The sequence below is a fragment of the Podarcis muralis genome, chromosome 17, assembly GCF_964188315.1.
Source record: "Podarcis muralis chromosome 17, rPodMur119.hap1.1, whole genome shotgun sequence".
Classification (NCBI taxonomy): domain Eukaryota; kingdom Metazoa; phylum Chordata; class Lepidosauria; order Squamata; family Lacertidae; genus Podarcis; species Podarcis muralis.
This window is the reverse complement of record NC_135671.1, coordinates 38,577,763-38,601,541: the sequence shown is the minus strand read 5'-3', so window position 1 is coordinate 38,601,541 and position 23,779 is coordinate 38,577,763. Positions and strand designations below refer to the sequence as shown.

Below are 23,779 nucleotides of genomic sequence, written 5' to 3'. Positions count from 1 at the left end.
ATGGGATAAGCAGGGACAAAAACCATAACATTTGCTGCCCTTTCACATTACCTGAGGGGATTCAACCACTGTACCTCATGGGAGGGTTCAGGGAGGACTTGCTTTCCCCTGCAGCCTGTGATGTGGTTTGGTTGCTTCCGTCACCTGGAACTACCGGTAGTTCCTCAGCAAGCATCTCTTAGCAGTTTCATGCCTGCTCTTGTTTAAGGACACCAGAGGCCTTCTGAGTGGGGGCCTCAGGCTAGAGGACCTGCCCCCCCAGGTGCATCTGGCTCCATTGTAATATATATTTCAGCCACAGGTTAAGATGAACCTTCTCACCCAGGCCTTTGGGTGGAGGGAGGATACAAGTGTTATTCTCTGATTATATATATATATTTTATTTTTAAATTTTGATTGTGCTCTAGTACATTTGAGTGTAATGTTTATAGTGATTTTGTCTGTACCTTGTCCTAGGACCATAAGGTGAATTGGGGCATGGTTAGAAATAGAAATAACACATAAATAATGCTGTAGTTTATAATGCACAGATTGCAGGGTAGGTGGGGGGGGGGGTGTGAGTAATTGCAGCGAGGGAATATATTATTTGGTCTCTTGATCTATTCTGTCCAGGCTAGGTGCAAGGCAGACTAGCTGGAGAAAGGCGAGTTTTGGGCAGGACTTTAGGAACATGGACCTGGAGTGGTTAGTTCATCAGGAAAAAACCTGACACTGAGCCTTAAGGAGCAGCAACAGCAACAACAACAGCAACAACAACAACAACTGTATCCTAATTGCTAGCCTTGCCCCCGCTGGGCCTCACCCACTCTAAGATCTTATCCACGCTTACCTTTCCTCCATTCTTTCCAGGCACAATCTGTGCTTTAAAACTTTTTATCCGAGTGTCCTTTTGTTGCCGCAGAGCTTTCCCCATGAAGACATGCTTTTAAACATACAATAGGAGCAAGCAGCAATCCACTGAAAACCCAAGTTGACATTTGCTCTGATTGAGCACTAAGGTGCGGGTTTTTGTTGGGAATGCTTTGTGGCAACAGCAGCAACAACAAAAACTGCTCAGACATGGAGCTTTTAAGCACAGACCTGTACTTGGAAAGAGTGGGGGGGGGGGAGGTAAGAGTCTCTCACTCTGACCTCTCTGGGTCTTCTGAAATGGAGTCCTCCAAGTTTGAGGATGGCTGTGCCACATCCTTGGGCTGGAGGGGCACTGGCATCAAAGGCTCATCTGATGCAAGCCCTTGCATTGACCCGTTGTCTTGCCCCTCTTCAACTGACAGCAAGCCATAGCGAAAGGTAACCTGAAAGGGCTGCTCTTTCACCCAGACATCAGTCAAATGGCTTGATGTACTCAACTGTAGTTGTGCAGTGCCATTTTACCAGTGATGGACACAACCCAGCAAGAGGCTCTCCCGTGTAAGCCCCATTGAAACAAATGGGAGCTGTGCAAGAGCACTGGTGTGGGAAGACCTCCTCCTCCTAAGGAAGGAGCAAGAGATTGAAAATAGGCAATTGCCAAGATGTGGGCAACTTGCAATTGTACTCTTTGGGGGCAGCAATGTGGTATGATATGAACAGGGCAGGAAAATCCTTTAAACCTCCTGATTCTACAGCTTTCCCTGCCCAGTGTGTTCCATTCTTTGGCTGAGTCAGCCTTCTCAGAATCCCAGAGTTGCAAGGGACGCCCAGGACCATCTAGTGTAACCCCTTGCAATGCAGGATTCACAGCCAAAGTATCCCTGACAGAGGGCCATCCAACCCCTGTTGGATGAAGGATCCCATGAAGGACCCACCACCTCCCAAGGGAGTCTCTTCCACTGCTCCACTTACGAACTTCCAGATCCTCCAACTGCCCACAACTGGACAAGGGCGGACACTGGCCCTACACATATTGTGGGGAATGTAACTCCCATCTCCCCTCACGACTGGCCGTGCTGGCTGGGACTGGCAGGGTGGCTGTCCAACAATTTCTAGGCGGCCATAAATTTCCCATCTCTGGGATTAGATGGATCTGCAAACTGATCCAGCCATTCTTGTCTCACATTCTCTCTGTCTCCCTCTAAAGCCATTCATCCGTGGGCTATGTAACTGAAGAGCATTCCCCCCTCTCCCCATGTTTATTGATCTCCTTTATCCCCTCGTATCGCAATCTTGTTTCTCTGTCTCTTTGTCTCATTCTGCCCATTGTTTGTTCAGAGGCCTAAAACAGCATATGCCCAGTTCCTCACCAACAAAATGGCTTCCCCCCTTTCATCTTTATCGCTGGTCAGTTTCTTCCACTCAGGGGAAGACAAATATTTTGCATGGCCTTAAACCAACACAAAAGCCCATCCTCTCTGGCGCCACATAGTCAGAGTTTGGTGACCAAATCCTACCCTGCCCCCATTATTATTATTATTTTTTAGGGGGTGGGCTGGGGTGTCAGTTTTGTTCCCTCACCACCCTCCTGGCCCACTCACTCACTCATGTGGCTACTTTGAAAATAAGAACTGACAAGAAAGCCTGCCATTTTGGACAGAGGAGGGGGCGGCTGAAAACTTCCATCCTTGAGGCTGGGTGGTTTTCTCTCTCTTTTAATTCCTCCCCCCCCATCCTTTTGGCAGGTGGTTGATGGAAACCACATGACGGTTCAGCCCCTGAAGTCATTTTTTTGGGAGGGAGTGTTTGTGTGCGTAGAGAGTGTGCTGTACCTCATTGAAACCAGCTTGCCTACAAGGGAAGTCAACTCCTCTCCCGTCCCTCCAGCGCAGCGCAGTCTCCTCCAGCCCCGTGAGAAGGGCTTGACACACACAGCTCCCGTCTGCAGCAGCAAAGAAGAAAAAGCAAAACCCACAGAGTCAGGGAAGAGGAAGAAAGAAGAAGGGGATTTACAGGCAGAAGGAAGCAGGCATTTGGCTAGAGAAGAAAGTCTGCCCCAGGTTGTGACACCCAGGACCACATTCTGACCCAAAGGTACCTTTTCTTTTCCTTCTGCACCCCGCTCCCTCCATCCCCAGGGTGTCTGGCAAAGTTTTTCACACGGACTGTCCCTGTGGTGGTTGAGTTAATGAATGGACCACACAGGGATTGCAGTCAAGGGGATGAAAGCCATGAACTTGTGCGCTAGACTCCCTTGCTCTCACTAAACCTTCACTTCCAGGGCTCCCTTGCTCTAACCATTAGAACTTAATTCATGAAATCCCATTCTCCTCTAGGAATGTTGCCTTCTGAGTCTACCCTTACCATATTTACTATTACTTCATTTACCCCCCCCCAAAGCCCTAAAACCTTATACTAGCTTCTTTCTAGTGATGGGGAACAGAACCCAGGAGTCCTGGACGACCTCTCCAACCACGGGAGAAGTCTACTTGGCACCCTCCCTCTGTCCTAAGCCTCATATAGATATGAATTCCACTGCCGTGTGTTTGTGTGTATCTGTCTTTCTGTCTATCTATCTACACTGGAATTCTTATCTGCTGCCTGTCGCTGCCACTTCCCTCAACTCTGCTCCCCTTCCCCACAAGCTGATGAGAATTGGGCTGTTAACAGCTTGCTCTTAAACTCTGTAGTTCTCAGGTTTCCGTTTGTTACTTTCATCTGCTTGGCAGCTGCCTAACCCTTCAAGAACAAGACAGGATTCCTTGGTTTTCGCTCTCGTTCCCTCGAACAATCTTCAGGGTTCCCAGGCTGCTGCTGCTGGCTTTCTTCTCCTTGGTAGCAAAATTTATAGATGCTGGGGCCACATTCTGAGCTCAGCCATAACAATCCATTGAGGTCTCCTGTTATTCTTGCACCATTACCAGGGTCTCCAAACTTCTTTGAAGGGGTGGTTGCCTTGGCGGGGTCTTCTCTTTGCTTGATATGCGGAGGGGGTCCTGCCACCATGAGGCATGGGGGGACCTCACACAGTGGATTTCCCCATCATTAAGGCTGGTGGAATGAGATCCATGATGCAGGGCCCAATCCACTGGAGAGCTCTCTTGCACAAAGCCCCATTGAAGGGAACACTGGTGGTGCAAGAACACAATAGTGGGTTGGGCAACTTTCCAGAGTCAGAAGGGTCCTTGGAGGTCATAAAGGAGGACTGTGTGTGTGTGTGTGTTTGGATTTTTTGCCAGCAACTGTGCCAGTCCTGTGAATATTCCTTAGGGTCCCTAGGTACATCTTTGTCAGGAGGACAAATGTAAATGTGTGAACTGGGTGATAATGGGCAATGCCCTTGGTCACAGCATTTGGCAGTATGGGAATTGTAGCAGGGGTGCTGGTGGATTGCGTTCACCTAGTTAATTTGTTGCATGTTTTATGTGCGCAAGGAAACTTGAACCTGCTATTATTGTGTGCATGTTCCTAACGGGTGGCTCGGTGCACTTCTACTCCTGCCCACCACAAATTAAAAAATATTGGGGTTAAAAAAAGGAGAAGTGAAGGTCAAGATTCTTAGGAAGCTCAATGCCACCAGACCCCCATCCCTCTGCTCCATGGACTTGTGGCACACACACAGCCCTCCTCATTGACTCCTGCATCCTCAGCACCAACCTGGTATCACAAAAGATCATCATAAACAGAACCCTGCTGGCTCAGGCCGGGTGGATCTAATCTAGCATCCTGTGGTCAGCCAAATCCCACATGAAGTCCATATCTCATATGCCTCTGGATGTGGAGGTTTCACTCATCTCTTGTGGCTCATTGCCACTAGTACCTTACACCATGCATTTGGTTAATCCCCTTGTAAAGCGGTCTGAGCCATCATCACCACACTTCATGGGAGCAAATTCCTTAAGTTAACCAGAGGTTGTGCAGAAAAGTACTTTTTGTTCTGCCCATTCTGAACCTACCGCCTATCAGTTTTTTTTGCATTGTCCTTTGTCCCAGGACTGTGCCTCATTTCCCCATCCCATACTGCTAGACGCTACCTCCTCTTTTAGAAGCTTTCATTCTCCTATTTCCCTTGTTGTTGACTTTGGGGAATCCACCTCTCTCCCCTAGCTAGAGATAGAATCCTGCGGCATTTACAGCCCCTCCCCAATTCCCACCCCTCTTCTCAGTCTGCCAACCTCAAAGACCCTCAGGTTCCTCCTTAGATTAGATCTGGTGCCCACTGAAATCTGTGCCTGTGGCCCAGCAAGCCAGCATTGCATTATTTTATCTTATTTTTATCTGAGCAAAGCTGTTAGTTATGGATGGCATAAGGTACTTGGTTGGCTTGTTTGTCCAAAGTGAGAATGAAACATGAGCAGAGCAGACTGGAAGAGCTTTTCATTCAAAGCCAGCATAAATGTTTGCAAACCGGGACAGCAAATCCTGCAACGTCTCCAGGAGCATCCAATCCCACCCTTGGAAGCATTTATATGGGGAGGCCTCAAGGGGGATAGGAAACCACAAAAACCGGCTAGTTTAAGCAAAGCCTCCTTGATCCTTTCAAAGAGTCCTGCAAAAGAGAAGATGCTAAATGCAAAAAAGAGGAGGAAGCTGGGTTAGCAAAGGCTTATACTATATAGGGAGAGGCATCCAACTAAACGGTATTATGAGAGAGTTGGTGGCTATCATCAAGTGAAGGAAAATGGCACTGGAGGTCAGAATTTTGCAAGGCATGGTGGGGGCAATGGAAAGGGTTAAGTAGTCAATGTAAATGAGAGGCATCATGGTTCCTAACTTCATATCTGAGAGAGGAGGTCCAGCAGGCTAGGGCAGGGAGGGCTGGGAGAAAAACCCACACATGCTCATCAACTCTACCTCCTTGTGCCAGCCCCTGCCTGTGGAGCGTGCGGATTTCTTGGCACGCTGGCTGCTGAGCTGGCAGGCATGGCGCACTGCCTGCCACAGAACCACCAGCTTGGCTCCACATAGCCACAGATGCCCAAGACCCACAGGCTGCTCCCAGCCACGGAACATGGCATTCGGGCACAACCTCTCCTCACCACCCCATCTCTGAGCTGAGCTCAAATGCTTCTTAACCCTCCATTAGAGATATGGCACGCTGCTGGCGAAAGCTTTGTCTGGGTTCTACCAACACCATGTGTGCAATCTCTATCACACTAGTGATACAGATATATTACACAGGGTCAGACAACCTCCTGATTGAGCTTCATCCTGATTTGTCTGCAGGAAGATTGGACAACATTGCTTTTAAATGAGCACCCATTTTGATTTGTTTGTGGGAAAGTCACATGACGTCGCATCAAAGCAAATGTTACCCCACACTTCCCAGCATTTTCCTGTCACTTTTCATATTGCAAAATGTTTGATCTTTTGGGGAAGTAGGCTTGTTGAATGAGACTTCCCAATCAAATTTGTTGGGACGTGGCTGCACCTGAAAGCAGGGACAGTCTGGAAGTCCTTGATGGCTGGTTTCATTAGCATCACAACTCTCAGTCTGCCTCTAGAGAGGCAGAATACCTGTATGAACCCCACAGTCCACTGCACTTTGATGGGTCCTTTTGTCTGTTGTGAATCTGAGCTCCCTTGATTGCACTGGCTCCCCTGGTTCATACTTAATCAAATATACCAGGAAATACTATACACGAGGGAGGACAGAACATCTGTCAAATAAAGGGGTCCTACTTCCACATGTGTGTTTGTGTGTATGATTATATAATCATGTTTTATTTCTAGGGCTTCTAAAATTTGCTACTAACATAAATCATTTGTACTGTGGTTTAGGATGTTCAAAGCGCATACATTTACAACAATCCAGTATGGCAGGTTGATATTGTGGGTGGCTAAATCTGAGCAACAGTGGCAAAGGCAAAGTTTGAACCAAAAGCTTCCCACCTCAAAACTGGAAGATGCAGGAGGCATGCTGTCACTCAGGCTGTCACTCTTATTGGTGTTATCATTGAGGAATCCCTGATAAGCTTCCTGGGAACCACATGGCTCTCCGAAACATAGACTCAGGGGACTGCCCACAGTGGAGTTTATTGTGTGTTTGCAGCTGTTTGTGTTCCCATTTAATTTGCATAGTCCACATGAAATTATTCTCAAACAACACCCATCTCATACTTCCCATCTGAACATAAGGGTTTACCTGATATGGGGATAATCCAATAAATTGGGGAAAAGCAGGCTCCAAACCACGTCACTTGGCTTTTTCCAGTCTTTTGGGGTGAAAGGCTCAGTTGTCACTTTCTGCTATTCCCCTTTCCACGCCCACATCTTCCTCAATGCTTTCATTTCTTTTTTGGCTGTACTTGTAACTATTTCAGGGGTGATATTGAATGGAGGAATAATTTTACTTTGGTCCGTCAGATTTGCACACAACCAGAAAACTGCACAAGCAAATTTACAGCTGTGTGTTTTTGCCTGCTTCTTGGGTGGGGATTTTTTTTAAACAACAACAACAGGGCACATCTGCAGCTCTCTATGTACATGCCCTGTTGGTACTTAATTGGCACAACAGAATCTAATTAGAAGGCAGGGACAAACACAAAAGGGAATGCCTGCTGGCATGAACGGGGAAGGCTATGCAAATTCAAATATACAAATTCTAATATGTGAGGGTGTGGACAACTTTGGTCTAATCTGAATGTGGGAAAAGTGGATTAACAGCTTGTTGTTGTTTAGTCGTTTAGTCGTGTCCGACTCTTTGTGACCCCCTGGACCAGAGCACGCCAGGCACTCCTATCTTCCACTGCCTCCCGCAGTTTGGTCAAACTCATGCTGGTAGCTTCGAGAATACTGTCCAACCATCTCATCCTCTGTCGTCCCTTTCTCCTTGTGCCCTCCATCTTTCCCAACATCAGGGTCTTTTCCAGGGAGTCTTCTCTTCTCATGAGGTGGCCAAAGTATTGGAGCCTCAGCTTCAGAATCTGTCCTTCCAGTGAGCACTCAGGGCTGATTTCCTTAAGAATGGAGAGGTTTGATCTTCTTGCAGTCCATGGGACTCACAAGAGTCTCCTCCAGCATCATAATTCAAAAGCATCCATTCTTCGGCGATCAGCCTTCTTTATGGTCCAGCTCTCACTTCAATACATCACTACTGGGAAAACCATAGCTTTAACTATACGGACCTTTGTTGGCAAGGTGATGTCTCTGCTTTTAAAGAGACTGTCTAGGTTTGTCATTGCTTTTCTCCCAAGAAGCAGGTGTCTTGTAATTTCGTGACTGCTGTCACCACCTGCAGTGATCATGGAACCCAAGACAGTAAAATCTCTCACTGCCTCCATTTCTTCCCCTCCGATTTGCCAGGAGGTGATGGGACCAGTGGCCATGATCTTAGTTTTTTTGATGTTGAGCTTCAGACCATATTTTTGCTCTCCTCTTTCAGCTTCATTAAAAGGTTCTATAATTCCTCCTCACTTTCTGCCATCAAGATTGTGTCATCTGCGTATCTGAGGTTGATATTTCTTCTGGCTAATTTGAATGTGGGAAAAGTAGATTAACAGCTAAGTAATGCTTAAAGGTGAGCAAGCCCCAGGTCAGACTCCTGTTCCATTAACTTCAGTATTGCCTGCTTTGAATGCCAGCTGCATGATAGAGGCTGCATCTAGACAAAGCATGTACAGTACTAGGTAGGAATGGGAGAGTTGGTCAATGTCAACATTCTCTCATTTGCTAATATTGAATTTGGTTCCCCATATTTCCACTGAAATTGCATTCTTTTGGGTGCGGGATTGTCAGCATTTCAGTGTGACCATCTCCTAAAAAACACATATTTGTATGCAGTTGCGACTAATAAAACACATCATTTCAAGTAATTCCCCCGATATAATGTTTTTTTTGTATGCTATTTTCATGAATATACTGGTATGCATTTTGATGCACATCTTCCCCTAATATAATGTATTTCTGTTGGAGATTTGCAGCTCCAAATTTGGACAAGTGCAAATTTTGAAGGCTATTTGTGTTTGATTCACTTATCATTTCAAGAAATGCAAATTAGGTAGTTTCTTTTTAAAAGGCAAACAAAACTGAACCCCCCCCCCAATATTGAGCAGTCATTCTGATTTTTCACAATATTGGAGGTTATGCAATGTCACCATCAAACTATTTTCCATTGTAGTTATAGGAGCAGGAAGCAGATTTGTTATGAAAGAGTACTATTTAGTCATTGTTATTTATTGCAGTTTACTCACTTTCTTTGGAGTGGATTAGGAAGGTGAACTGCTATGGCTCAAAGTGCATATAATGGCATCTTCTCAAATGTGTGCAGAAATGGCCCAAAAGTTAAAATGTGAAATAGTAAAGTGAAAAATGGTCAGAGCTCCAGTAGAGCTCTAGCAGAAGTATCTCCTGTTCATTTTAAAACTGGAGATATCAGGAAATGAATCCAGCACCTTCTACATGCAAAACATGTGCCCTACAGTCGCTCCCCATTGTACTACACCACAGTCGCCAGGTTCATGTAGCACAGTAAGGCAAACTATGGTTTACTGGAAATGTTCAAACATGCTGGTTCCCATCAGGCAGCTTGCAGCGCAGCAGCTAAGCCAAGGTTCCTGAAGCATTGTCTGCAGCCAAGAATAAGCCTTGGCTATAGATGGTGGTTAGGGATGCGGGTGGCACTGTGGTCTAAACCACAGAGCCTAGGGCTTGCCGATCGGAAGGTCAGCGGTTTGAATCCCTGCGACAGGGTGAGCTCCCATTGCTCGGTCCCTGCTCCTGCCAACCTAGCAGTTCGAAAGCACATCAAAGTGCAAGTAGATAAATAGGTACTGCTTAGGCAGGAATGTAAACAGTGTTTGATTTTGCCAGAAGCGGCTTAGTCATGCTGGCCACATGACCTGGAAAAACTGTCTGTGGACAAACGTCGGCTCCCTCGGCCAGTAAAGTGAGGTGAGTGCCGCAACCCCAGAGTCGTTCGTGAGTGGACTTAACTGTCAGGGGTCCTTTACCTTTTATAGATGGTGGTTAATGAGGAGAGAGCTTAACCATGATCTGAGGCTCTGATGACATGCTAAGCAAGCCTTGGCTTACTTGGCTGCTATGCTCCTCCAGCACATTCCTTTAAGGGCTCGCCCACTCTTTGCTTGTTCTCTGCCTAGAAAGCACAGCTCTGGGTGGCTTCCCACTTGTCCTTGGGTCCAATAGGTTTTCCATTTGCTGTAGCCCCAAGAAAACCTTCTCTCTACTGCAGAATCGGGTAAACTTCAATCTGACATTTGCTGTGATTCAACAGTAAAGAGCAGGACAAGTGGAAGTGTGGGCAAGCCCTAAGTCATAGTTTGGCTTGGTTTTATGTGAAAACGTGGCTATTGACTCTTAAATCTGAGATTTATATGATCATGGAACATTTATCCTCACTCCGATTAATTAGATTCCTCCCCTTATAAAAAAAATTTGATTCAGGAGATCTGAAATAGCAAACTTGACTTGGGCTTTCTTTGATAGCTTTTAGCCATCACAACCATGAGGGCTGGAAACCTACTTTTGAAAATATTGAAAGCTGGACTATTTAGGACTCTATTGTAGACAGAATCACTCAGAACTGCTCTTGGGATCTAGAGGGTTGCTTGATTGCAGGCTTATGTTGCACAATGTCCTCTCATTGGCATTGCTGTTAAAAATATAATCCCGTCCCAAAAATGGTTACATGTTCGGACAGAAGCCAAATTACTTGCGGTTTAGAGACAAATGTAAGGCGTGGAGTTTGGATGCCTCCCTTTGGTAAAGGGGAGTGCAGTTTGGTGAGCTGAAAGAGTACAGATGATGAAAGCCTGGTCTCCTACGTTTGTTTCATAAACAGCAAAATCTGGCTGGATCCCAGTGCATGGGAGAATGCTGTAACACAGAGGGAGCTGTGTGGAGCTGTGCAGTTACATTTCGGGTAACTGTAAAAGTGCCAGGATAGGAGCACAGTCAGGGCTGGCGCAATACTTTTTTGTGGCAAGAAATCTAAATCTAGCCACGAAAGTTCTGCTGTGCCTCCGTGGTCAGAGATGATACGGTTCTGCATATGCAGCCTCTATGGACAGCCACTAGGAGAACAGACGGCTGGACTAGATGTTCCTTTAGCCTGATCTAGCAAGGCTCTTCCTAAATGCCACCCGCCTCTCTATTTACCATGAGGGCACAACCCATCAAGAAGTTCTGCAGAGCAAGTCTCACTGGAATGCAATGGAGCTGTGAATGGGCACTGCTGTGGAAAATTAACGGGGTTAGATTGCAGGCTGTGAGTTAGGTCTCCCTCTTAGCCCAGGCTAAAAGTCAGAGAAACTTAATTCACATTTCTGCACAGCACAGTCTTTTAACATTCGTCCATATTACTTTTAAGGTCAGAAGTAAAGCAAGCAAAAATGTGGAGAATTTTATATTGACAGTCATCAAGGCTGAAAAGAAGTTTCAGACCTTATTTGGTTTCACTTTGATTTTGTGGATGTAAAATGTATATTCTCAACATGCAGCCCGTATGGTTTGTTAGCTAATACACAGACCAGCTGAGTTCTTGCAAGGAGTTTCTAGACGAATGCAGCTGCTTCAAACCCTTAAGTGCTGAATGGCAGCACTTGGGAAATTTCAAGGCCAAAATAAGCACTGAGCAGATTGGGGAAGAAAAACTGGGGAGCAGAAAAGCAATACTGCAAAAAGGTAGATAAATTAAGAGTTGCAGAGTGCTGTGGATGGTAGAACTGGCAGGTTTTGTGGCTAACAGAGATAGGTGATATAGAAAAAATTAGGCAGAGTGGGCCTCTGAACATGTGTAGAGTGCCTTTCCTTCACTTCTGGTTACTTGCAGCCAGTGGTTAAAAACAGAGGTGCCCAGGCTACATCCTGCCCAGAACCTAATTCCTCTGATAACACTGCCCCACTCTCATTCCAGAGTGTATATAAATATGATATAAATATGATGAACAATGGGGGTGCTGTGGAAGCACATCAAAACACAGTGTATCACATGTACTTTCTCTTCTCCAGGACTGAGTTCAGGGAAAACCAAGTGAGCATGCTTGCAGCATGAGCCAACTGAGGGCTGCCCTGATTGGTTAGAGCCTGTGATGTCATGAAACCACTTCCTCCTGCCCCATCTTGGAGCAGTGTGATGTAGTAGCTGCACTGTCAGCAATAAATAAGTTGCAGGGCTGAAAGTTCTGGCACTGAAAACAGACTGGGGCAGGTGAGCCCTAATTTCTGTTATGCTAGTGCTTTTTTTCTAGAAAAAACGGTGCAGGAATGCTGCCCTGTCCCTCCTGTTTCCGGCCAGCGGAAGAAGGAGGGCTGCTTTGTGAACAGCACAGCTAATGCGCATAGAAGCTTTCCCCCTGCATGTCTGCCCTGCAAGCTGCCCTCTCCCTTCTGCTCACTTGCACAAGCCAGAGGGACTTGCACAAGTCTCACAGAGCAGAGGCAGGGGAAGCTTTTCCCCGCACACCAGCTGTTAGCCCGGGAAGAGCCTCATTAAAGCCCCGGTGCACCTCTGGCTCACGAGAAGACCCTCTCCAGTGCCCACAGAGGATGTCCTCTTTGCGCTCCAGGGATAATCTTAATGTGAACCAGAGGCGTGGCATGGGGAGAGGTGCTGGAACACAGTTCCGACGCGTTCCGGCTGAAAAAAAGCCCTGGCCCTGGAACAAAGTTCTACATTTCTAGGATTATTAGGTTGCTGGAGGGCATGAGAGGCACACTGGCTTCAGTCCCAAGTGGAGTCGGTCTTTTTAGAAGTTTGTTTGGGTTTAAAGCTTATTTACCACATCCTGGGTGTTTGAGGTGGGTAACAAAAGCATACCTCCCAACAAGACAGAATAAAATATAATCACATTTAAATGCCTGGAAAGTCTCCCATCACCTATCGGCATAAGCCCCTGATCCCCCCCCCCCCAACCAGCCTCAAAATGCAGGAAGTGCTTCTAACTCTTCCAAAAGGTGCTCAGGCCTGGACTCTAGCCAGGCCTCGGGGGTGTGTGTGTGTGAATTGCACAACCTCGTAAGGCAGATGGAGGAGGCCATTTCAAGCAGCAGATGGCAGAGTAGCTGTTCCACCCCAGCCACTCCCCTCTGTTGGAAGGCAGAGTTGCGCATGCCACATGGCCAGTCCTTTGCACTCTAAGCCAACCTGTTGCCTCAAATGCAATGGAAGACCAGCGGCAGAGTGTCCCCTGCTTGCGCCTGGGGCTCAGGGCGCACTGGGGGCAGGTCGCACAGCAGGAGCGACCCCTGCCCACTGCTGCAAAGCGAGGCATGCTCAGGGTGCCCCATGAGCCTTGTCGCTTTGCAGCGCTGCTTTTGGAAGGGGTGCTGGGCTCGCAAGGAGGGCACTGTGAGAAGGACGCAACAGCCCACGGTGCCCTCCCTGCAAGCAGTGCCCCTCGGAGAAGCAGCGCTGGGGTCACAGGCCAGGGGGCACGCCTGCTGCGTCCTTCTCACCTGCTCTCCAGCTGGAGGGAGCTGAGGATGCAACTGCTCATGAAGGGTGTCATAAACGAAAATCTGCCCTTGTTCCCTTATGGGGGACACAAGAGCCCTTTTAGAGTCCTCTGCAGGTTCTCCATCGGTCGGAGAAAATAACAGAGACCGACCAGAGAATACTGAGAAGCAGAGCAGCTAGTAAGCCTGATCTTTATTGAACTGTTGCAACAGGGTGTCCTCTTCACACACAGGAGAAGGAGGAGGACCCCAAACCCAGGTGTGCCCGCCCTTATATAGACATTTTAAAATGCCCGCCTTGGAGTCCAAGACCACCCCCAGAAACATCATACCTACATTACAGAAAGGGTGGGCTACAGCAGAAATCTGAGTGGGTTGTTTACCTCCTGTCTGGCAAGTTACCTGTTAATGCTTACTTGATTGGATACCCTGCGGAGCCTGGCCAGTCTTTTGTAATGATAAATACTTAGTTCCTGAGCCAGGTCACAGGCTCACCCTATTCATACACAGACATACCCTTAAGACAGGATTTGTGAAGGAAAAGACAACGGGGAGGCTTTTCCATTGGACTTTGCAGAGAAAACACCTGGTCAGTTTGGGAGTCAAAATGGCTGTTTTCCTGTGCTGCTTCAGACATGTGGTTTATATATTTATGTACGTGTTTGCTTGGTACATTTATGAAACTTATTATATACATAAGACCTTAATTTGTTTATTTCAAGGGGCAGGGTGCCTTGATGCACCCCCCAAAAAAACTCTGCCCGGGGTGATGGCCCTCTCAGCCCCCCCCCCACTACCTCACTATGGAGGATACCACCCCATTACCATTGTGGGAGCAAGGCCCCCCCATACTTCTGCTTCCCCCTGGAAAAATCCACTGTTTACTGCAGTTTACCTCAGTCAGAGTTTTTTTTTTGGGGGGGGAACCCTGCTTCAAATGTGCTTTAAATGTATAGTGTGTACACAGCATAGAAACTGCCTTCTTGACCCAGTACTGGTCTCGTGGACTCAATCTGCCGGAGCCTGTCTTCATATGCAGGGAAAGTCCCCGACTCATCGGCGACTCTCACCTGGTTTAGCTGGGATTGTGGCCACTGTCACACGCTGACAGCTTCTAGGCACCACAGGTGAGAGATGAGGTGAGAGTGGGGACTAAAGGTGGAAAAACTACCCCAGAAGGAGCATGACCTGTTCTCCACCAGAGGTATTATCCCCTCCCCTAACACCCCATACACACAGGCTTGTGTCCTGGGAAGGTCACTTTGGTGTTGCTAATGCAGTAGTTGCCTCTTGGGACGGATGAGTGCTAACAGTACACAGCTTGAGTTTGTCTTTCCGAACCAAGACTAAAACTGACCAAGACTAAAAAATGAGTAAGGGACGCAGGTGGTGCTGTGGTCTAAACCACAGAGCCTAGGGCTTGCCTAGGTTGGCGGTTTGAATCCCCGCGATGGGGTGAGCTTCCATTGCTCGGTCCCTGCTCCTGCCAACCTAGCAGTTCAAAAGCATGTCAAAGTACAAGTAGATAAATAGGTACCGCTCCAGGGGGAAGGTAAACGGCATTTCCATGCGCTGCTCTGGTTCGCCAGAAGCGACTTAGTCATGCTGGCCACATGACCTGGAAGCTGTACGCTGGCTCCCTCGGCCAATTAAGCAAGATGAGTACCGCAATCCCAGAGTCGTCCGCTACTGGGCCTAACAGTCAGGGGTATCTTTACCTTTACGTAAAATATGAGTAATTGTTTGCCAGCATCTTCAGCTCAGTGCTTGTAGCACTCAGAGATAGCCTCAGATATTTACTTCACAAATTCCTGCCAATGGTCTCGACTGCAGACACATCCATGTTACAGCAAAGACCTGAGGTGACGGATGGGAGTATTAGTTTGGATAAAGGCAGCCAACATTTTGGCTGCTCCCGTGCCTTTAACAGCAGCTTAACATGCAAAAAATAAGCATCATGTTATATGTATGCCAATAAAATCTTAATGGGCTTAAAAGTTAACACTTCAGATTGTGAAAGGGACTGGGGCAGGTCAATGCCCCTCCCCACAACAAATTTTGCAACCCTAGCAGAAAAAGTGCCTCAGAGCAGGATTTGGGTACCTTCTTAGGAGGAACCATATTTGGTGCACAAGAGTGAAGCAACAGGATATCATAGCTGTATGGTTCAAAGTGAGCCCCTTGTATGTTAAAAAGAAGACGTGATTCATTCAGTTGAGCTCTAAGACCATTGCTCAACTTCCTTCACAACCTCTGATGCCCAGTAAATAAGTAACTTTCTCTAAAACTAAATTGCTTATCTGTAAAACAAGAATATTAATTAATTTCTACTTCATGGGTCTGTTGTAACAACAGGCCAAGATAGTAGGGTGCTCTGCATTTTTTAAGTGTCAAGTAAATGCTTAACAATAATAATGACAAGCATATTCAGAATTTTTGTGTTTGTTTACTGGTGGAATCAAATTGTAGCTGAAATCTTTGATTTATGTAAATTGTGCAAGTTGAGTTGCACAGGTTTTCTTACTCTGTATAGATCAGGGGTCTGCAACCCGCGGCTCCGGAGCCGCATGTGGCTCTTTTACACCTTTGCCGCGGCTCCGGGGCGGATACTAGTGAGGGGAGGAGGCGCATTGTGCGCCCCGACACTCCCCACTGTGGCGGGCGCTGTACTGGCTGTGACGTCGCATGGGGCGGTGCGTGCGTTAGTCACGCACTGTCCCGACGTCACCTTCCCGCCCGCTGTCAGATCGGAGGGCAGCGGCGCACATGCTTTAAATGTTGCAATGGTTTTGCGGCTCCCAGTTGTTTTTTCCTTCGGAAACGGGTCCAAGTGGCTCTTTTTGTCTTAAAGGTTGCAGACCCCTGGTATAGATACTAAATCATGCTCTCATGACTCTCCCCATGTCAGTCAGGCTTGCATAGGAGAACATCCTGACGAATCCTGCCCCACGTTAATGAATGGAAGAGAGATGATGGCATTGGGATTTTCTGCCACAGTGATCAAGGCATCAGGGCCAGCCTGCTACTCCCTCACCTAGTATCTTCTCTCTCTCTCTCTCTCTCTCTCTCTCTCTCTCTCTCTCTCTCTCTCCCCCCCCCCCCCAAACTCCACTGGTCACTCCTGCTTGTGTTTTGTCTCTGCCTAGTGCTGCATGAGCGGACCCAGATGCCAGGGAGGGAGAGTTTTCCACCATCCTGGCGTCTGCTCCAAAACTGGAACGGAGAACTGGGTGTGACCCCGCCTGTAATCGCAAACACTCGGATCTTGGGATATAAAGGCTTCTATTGTGGGCTCTGAGGGGGCTGTGGATTTGGAAGGGATGTGAAGCGCTTCGGCAGAGACGCCAGCCTCCTGTAATTGTTGGCTGTGGCCTGTGCGGAGAGCAGCTTTTACTGGAAGCAGCTCTTTTCTTACAAGGAAAGGCCATAATTCAAGTTCTGGGCTGCTCCAAGAGAGACAATCTGCTGTGCTGAGTGCGTGGCCACCTTTCCCCCCATGCCCTGCTCCGGTGCCCACAACAGTAGCATGACTTAAAAGAAATAAAAATCAAGCCACCTTTCACAGCATGAAGGTAAAATGAGGGGTGGGAAGCGTACCTGAGCTGTTATGGCAGGTTGCTGTTGAGAGCATAGAAGAATAGTGGGCCCTTCCAGGTAAAAGAAGGAAAGAAGGTGTGCAAAATACTATTGTGTTGAGTCCCAACATCCTGAGGGGCACTCTTCAGCACAGCCAGTTTCATCAGGCTTTTGCAAAATAACAAGTGGGTGAGAGAGGGAGGCTGACTGAGAGAGAAGGCCTCTTTCTAAAGTTATAGCTTCTAGAAAAGTCGCCTCCAACAATTTTGGAAAAGCAGGATACAAATTTATAATAAAAATAAACTGAGCATAGGGATGGCCCAAGACATTTTAATTCCCAAGGCAGACGACTCAAATATAAGCCCCTCACCTTCACTGCTTACCAGTGGCGTAGCGTGGGGGGTGCAGGGAGTGCCGGCCGCACCGGGCGCAACACCTGGGGGTTAGGGTTAGGGGGCGCAAATCCACGGGTTAGGGGGCGCAAATCCACGGGTTAGGGGGCGCAAATTACTTGCCTTGCCCCGGGTGCTGACAACCCACGCTACGCCACTGCTGCTTACTTCAGATTCATAACTGGAAGGGATTAAAGGTTCATTCGTATCTAATGGCCACTCCACACATTGTGGGCTCATGGTGTGTGTATGTGCACACACTTAAGACGTTCAAATCCTTATGTGTATAAATAAAGAGCATGGCTTCTAAAGTTTTCTTTTTTTAACATGCCATTCAACTAAAGGTAAAGGTAAAGGACCCCTGGGCGGTTAAGTCCAGTCAAATTTACTGGGGTGTGGCACTCATCTCTGCTTTTCAGGCTGAGGGAACCATTGTTTTGCGCAGACAACTTTTCTGGGTCATGTGGCCAGCATGACTAAACTACTTTTGGCGCATGGAACACCGTGACGAGTGACAGAGCACATGGAAACGCCGTTTACCTTCCTGCCACAGTGGTACCTACTGTATTTACTCAAATCTAATGCTTACCTTTTTTGGACAAATTACGTTGCGAAAAGGTGTGCATTAGATTCGATGGCACATTTACATTCACCAGCAAATACTTTTTTGACTCGAGAAAATATGGCATTTATCTGCTCATGCCGGTATGCTTTCAAACTGCTAGGTTGGTAGGAGCTGGGACAAAGCAAGAGGAGCTCACTCTGTCGCACGGATTACAACTGCCAAACTTATGACCAGCAAGCCCAAGTCTCAGTGGTTTAGACCACAGCGCCAACCATGTCCCACCATTCAACTGACCAAAGAGAACTGTGCTCAAGATGGTGTATGATAAAATTGTTATAGGTCTTGGGGGGGGGGCACCTCTAAACCTTAGAAATTAATAAATGGTAGGGTTTTGATTATCTGAGATATGAAGGGAAAATACCAGCTGCAGAGGGATTCCTTGGCTAGCCTAAGGAAGACGACCTGGCAAGCTCTGGCCGTTGAGAACCAGTACAGGGCCATTGAGGGCCATTGGCAATGCAGGAGAACTGTCCCTTGTCCTGAGATGTTAAACAGAGACAGGGGATTCGGAAGGTTGCCAGGATAACGGGATGAGTTGTCACAGGAAGAGTTGGGGGGCCTTTGGAAGGAGCCTTGGAGTAGCTGAGAACAAAGGGCAGAGCCATCTTGAGATGACCTCCTGAGATGACCATGCTGTAAGATCTGGACTCCCTCTGTTATGTACTGAAGTTCTCACCCTGGGCCAGCAGGGGGATACTGTAGATAGTTATGCAAATGAAGGATCGAAAGTGACGTTCAGTGATTGGATAGTTTGTATGCAAATGAAGGATCGAAAGTGACGTTCAGTGATTGGCTAGTTACAGAAAATGGTTACTGTTGCATTCTAGTGGAGCCCTATATAAGCAGTCTGACTGAGCTCCTCAGTTCAGTTCTGTTCCAGCTTACAAATAAAGAGCTGCTTTGGAAGAATCGCTGTGTCGTCTGATATGTTTGCCCACAACTTAACACCCTCCATCTAAATTCAGGTGTAAATATGTGAATAAACCATATTTCTTAAAGCTACAACAGCCTCTGCTGCAACTTTAATTTTCAAAAGGAGCACACACCTGGGTTGAGGGTCAGGCCCCCTGGAATTCTATGCATGGCTCGACAGAGATTGAGGTAGCCTGTAATAAATGCAAAGAATAAAATAAAATACCATGGATTTTAAACAAACAAAAACAGCTCTGAACAGCAAAACAAAACAATAACCAGCTTACAAATAAAACCTTCCTATGATTAATTGTTCATCTCAAGTGTGGAACAGCAAAAGGCTGAGTGTGTGCCTGAGTTTCTAAGGGGCAGAGGTGACATTTGTGCCGTGAGGCTTCAGGATCACCCTGTTCATCGGGAGAGCCTTCATAAATTTTTGCTGGGCCTGCAAAACACCTAAGGACCTTGCCCTCTGCTAGAACATGCTGCTTGAGCCCTTTCCCTTCTTACTGCACCCAGAGGCAGAGAGGAATGGCAGGGGCAGGTCAGTCCTGTCAGGCCCTAGTACCTGACTGATCCAACCAGCCACAAACCCTGGAAGGAGGACACCAATAGCAACCGAGTAAGCCTACCAGTGGGGGAAGGGAGTCTTTAGCACACAAGCTCACCCCTCTGCAGCTTCTGCTGATCCAAGAAAAAGTGGGCCATCATAATTTCCAACAATAATTTTCAAATAGTGTTCCAGGGAAATCTTGGATTTTCTTCAAAATATTTTTAAAATGGGTCATTATTTCAATTAAGCGTGATGAAAAAATTAGTAATGGCGGACAAGTTGATGACAGTGGCTTGACTCTAGTTTGTTGTGATGTTTGAATGTGGCCACTTTATTTGTGTATTGTGGGGATGGGGAAATTGTGGCCCTCCAGATGTTGGAGTCTCAGTCAGCATGGCTAACTGTCAAAGATGGTGGAAGTTGTAGTCCAACAACAACTGGAAGACCACACAAGCTCTCCACCTCTGGTGTAACGCATTTCCAAAGGTACATTACTTGGAGAGCTGTGACAGTTTCCCCAAAAGCAGCCCAAGCCATCTCATGCATGTACACGTGACCTTTGAAATATGACATTTGATGTCACTTTTGACATCTTCTTTGTCACCCTGTGTACAATTTATCTGGCATGCCTGCTTGCTTTTAATATGCCAGTACAAGTAAAAATGAGGTGGCTGGCCTAAAATTTAAAGCTCTGAGTTATAATGGGGGAAATAATTTGCACTAGACATGTCTGCGAATGGGAAGTGGCAGTGTTAACTTTTCATGTACAGTGATTGACATGTGAAGGAGCATTCAGGCATGTGACGTTCTCCCTGCCACCTGAGAACATCCCTGAGGAGGAGGAGATCAAGCTGGGGCATGCAGGAAGGCTCTCTTTAGTGGCTTCAGTGAGCAGGGCAGGTGGGGCTCGTGATGAGTGTCAACAGAAGGCTTCTTATAAAAGGATCAAAGGTATGCTTCTGTGCGCTAAATTTGTAGACTGGGATGCACGCTTCCCTCCTGACACACTGGCAGTACAGGGCAGGAGTCGCTTGAGCTGCCCTTGCAAGACCTTCACCCTCCCTGCATGCCTTCTTTGCACAAATGAGAGAGGAGGAGTGTCTGGATAGCACCAGTGTGTAATTAGAATGAGCATTTTGGCCAGTTAAGAGTTGCCCGGGAATAGGGATGCAGGGATTAATTACTTATGTAATTAATTATGTAAATTGCACAAGTTAAGTTATTTTGGCACAGCAAGTCAAATAACATAGTTTCTGGTGGAAGACAAACTGTAGCAGAACGGAGATGTGCTGCATGTGATGAATACAGGGCAGAAGAGAAGATGTTCCCCATCTCCAGGTTCAAGCCAGATACGTTTCCCAAAGTACATTCAGATCAGCTCTGTTTTCACATGCCTCCAAACCCTGTATTCTGAGTCATATCCATTAAATTTGGAAGCTGCTCAGTTTCCTGTGATATTTTGTATTTAGAAAGGTGTTTGTTCAGCTGTAGTCCACAACAAAATTGACAGAAATCATACTTAAATAAAGCAGGCAAGATAAAATTGAACTGATCCATAACTGCACAAACCAAAATATAATTGATCCAAAGTATACAGAAGGAAAGTGGTATAGCCATTAAATGTTCCCTTTGGTTTCATCAAGGCTAACAAAAAATTAGCCACTTTGTTGACAGTCTCTTGAAAACAGAAAGATCTATTTTCTGTTTCTCTTTGAAAACAGAAAATCAGTTTTCTGCAGATAGGACCCAAACCCTTACTCCTCATAATCCTCACACATAGGACAATGAAATAATTCTGTGAATACCTACTTGATTTATCCTGTTCTGCAACTGCAGCCCTACTGATTCTCTGCTGAGATTCCTGCATTGCAGGGAGTTGGGCTAGAAAAAACCAGGGTCCCTTCCAACTCTACAATTCTATTATTCTATTGGTAAATCTTCCATCTAAAACAGCAGATTATGTTAACTAAAAGAGGGTATAAGCTTTCCTCAAAGGGAATTTGTTGGCAAAGCTATTAAATAATTTTTCAGGCTCTGCTGACATTTAGTTGGGGTGTACCAGGGAACAATACTGTTTATAGACTTCATTCAGCTTGTTCTTAAATTCTAGTTTGGCAAAAGACCTCTTGACTCCATAGAAGCTGTAAGAATGGATCAGCCAAACCATTCTGTTCTGCAAAATATCAAAGCTGTGCTTGTCAAATACTTTTTGCTGCCCAAGCAGAACCCAAATGGCACCTTCCTCTATTCTAGAGCCAACATTTCAAATCGGGGGTGGCAAGAACATAGATTGGGATCTACTGGCAGAACTCTGGGTGGTTTGCAGTGGATTGACAAGTATTTCTGTCTTCCAATTTTCTAACAATATCAATTAAAAAGATCCCTTCCCAAAAAGAAAGATTATTGAAAAGGAATGCTTGGTTGGAAAGGAGTGGAATTTGGTGTGGAAGGATGTGAGTTTGGTTCTGGTACTGATCACAAATTCCTGGCCTGCATATGTGCTCAGAGGTACTATTTTCTTTAATTCTTAATACCCAGCACATTTTTCCATAGGGAAATTTTGTCCCCTGCTCCATTTGTTGGCCCTTGGGGCTCAGGAAAAAAAACCAAGCCAGACCCTGCCAGCCTAAAGTTCAAACTCCTGCTTTCAGATGTCTTGCTACACCATTCAGACAGCATTTCCTGCCATCCTCCTAAATCCTGCTGCCTAAAGCTGCCTCTGTCCCAAACCAGCTCAGAGTTTGGATAATCTACCTTCCAGGCATAGACATGCGTTTGAGCCAGAAACTAAAAAAAGAGACAATTGCCATTTTGTTTCTAGAATATGGGTTTTCAGTTCTAAGAAAAACTGAAGGTATAATTTAGGGGCACCAAATATTGGTAGTAGCACTATTTAATATGGGAAACCACCTTTCACTAACCTGGTATCCTCCAGATCTTTTGGACTTCAGCTGATGGGAAACAATCTCTGCCCAGTCTTGAAGCTGAGGATATTGCTCTGATTTGAAGATTTTCTTAGAATGGGCAGGCGCACCAGCATTCTGTTACACTGTCCTCTAAAATCTCAAAACGTCTGCTGAGGCCTGTGAGCAAGAGGACCATCTAGTTCCCCATCCTTGATTTAAGGTGCAGGTGCCTTAAATCTGCTAACCTGCGCAGCTGGTCACTCTCTGTGGGAGCCAAGGTTTAGATTTAGGATTAGGAGGAAAGGGTTAGGGCACAGCCCAGAGAAAGAAGAGAGTCCCTTTAAGCACTGGGCAATCTCACAACCCAAATTCGCCATACATTTAGGTTTAGGGAAAAGAGCTTCCAGCTTTGAGCCATCCAGGAAACTTTGAGCCTCTGGCTCTGTACAGAAAATTCCCTGTCTCTGGAACCTGTAGTAATGTTGTAAACCTTTGCCTCTTTAAACAGTATTATTTTTTTTTTAAGGGGGGGTGATGGAGAAAATAAAAGCACACTCTGCAGAAAGGCAAGTGTCCAAGGAAAAAGGGGGATCCATCAGCAGAGCAGTGTATGTTAGCACAGCCTCCTCTCCAAAGGTAACAGCTCCTTGCTCAGACTTTCTGCTAATTTCAGACGCCGGTTCAGAATTTGCAGTTTCCAGGCGTACCTTTGGCTAGGTCTCCACTCTTGGCTCCTGACCCTGAAGCATCGTGAGACAGAGGCCCTAACTGGGAATCGCAGCCCTGAGCAAACCATGCTTTCTCTTACTATACAAGAATCCAGGGATTGAGACAAAACCTTCCTCCTCATTTTTGCTACCTACTTCTGCGTTTATTTCTTTAAAGCACGTTTACCCCATTTTGCAGCTGGAAAACTTCCCAGAGTGGCTTACTGAAATATACTCGGAGTCGAGTGTGAATTTCATGTTCTTTATTCAGCTCATAGTAGCAATGAATGAAACTTTCCGCAAAACTGTCTAGCTAAATATACATTATTTACACAATGGGCCCCGCGTGATTGGCTAATTTCAGGCTGCTCCTGCAGGCCAGTCAGGTTGCTGATTCACTTCATCCAGGTCTCTGATTGGCTGTTCCTGCAGGCCAATCAAGTCGCTGATTCCCTTCCACCTGGAGCTGGATTGGGTGGCTCCTGCGAACCAATCAGACTGCTGCATTCTGGATCCTATTGATCTAGGATTCAGCTCAGTACATAACACATAACAAACAAGAGAGTCCCTACCTTCATGCTTACCATGTAAAAAACACTACACAAAAGAAAAAGGGAAAGGGAACAGAGGAAGAAAATGAGCAACCCGTCACCAGTTCTTAAAACAAAGGTGAAGAATCACTTTTGGTATGAGAGCTAGATCTGAAGGTTACCAGGCCTCCATGGGCCAAACCTGCCAGTCGCCTGACATCATGTTGCAAGCTTCCTTCTTTTCCCATAATGTATCACTGCGATGGTGAGGATCAAAAAGTTAAGCGGGGCACTCTTGGCTGATGGAAA

At 46.5% G+C, this 23,779-nt stretch overlaps 1 protein-coding gene across 2 annotated transcripts in view; it reads left to right on the top strand.

The window, feature by feature from the left end:
• Positions 1 to 2,510: 2,510 nt before the first annotated feature.
• Positions 2,511 to 23,779, top strand: part of BGN (biglycan) — a 45,163-nt gene continuing 23,894 nt past the window's right edge. The window contains exon 1 of one of the 2 annotated variants that reach the window (XM_028711948.2): positions 2,511 to 2,946. The gene's annotated coding sequence lies outside the window, so the exon portion shown is untranslated. Of the gene's footprint in view, positions 2,947 to 20,256; positions 20,279 to 23,779 lie in introns of those variants that run through there. The other variant, XM_077921670.1, reaches the window with a different exon arrangement.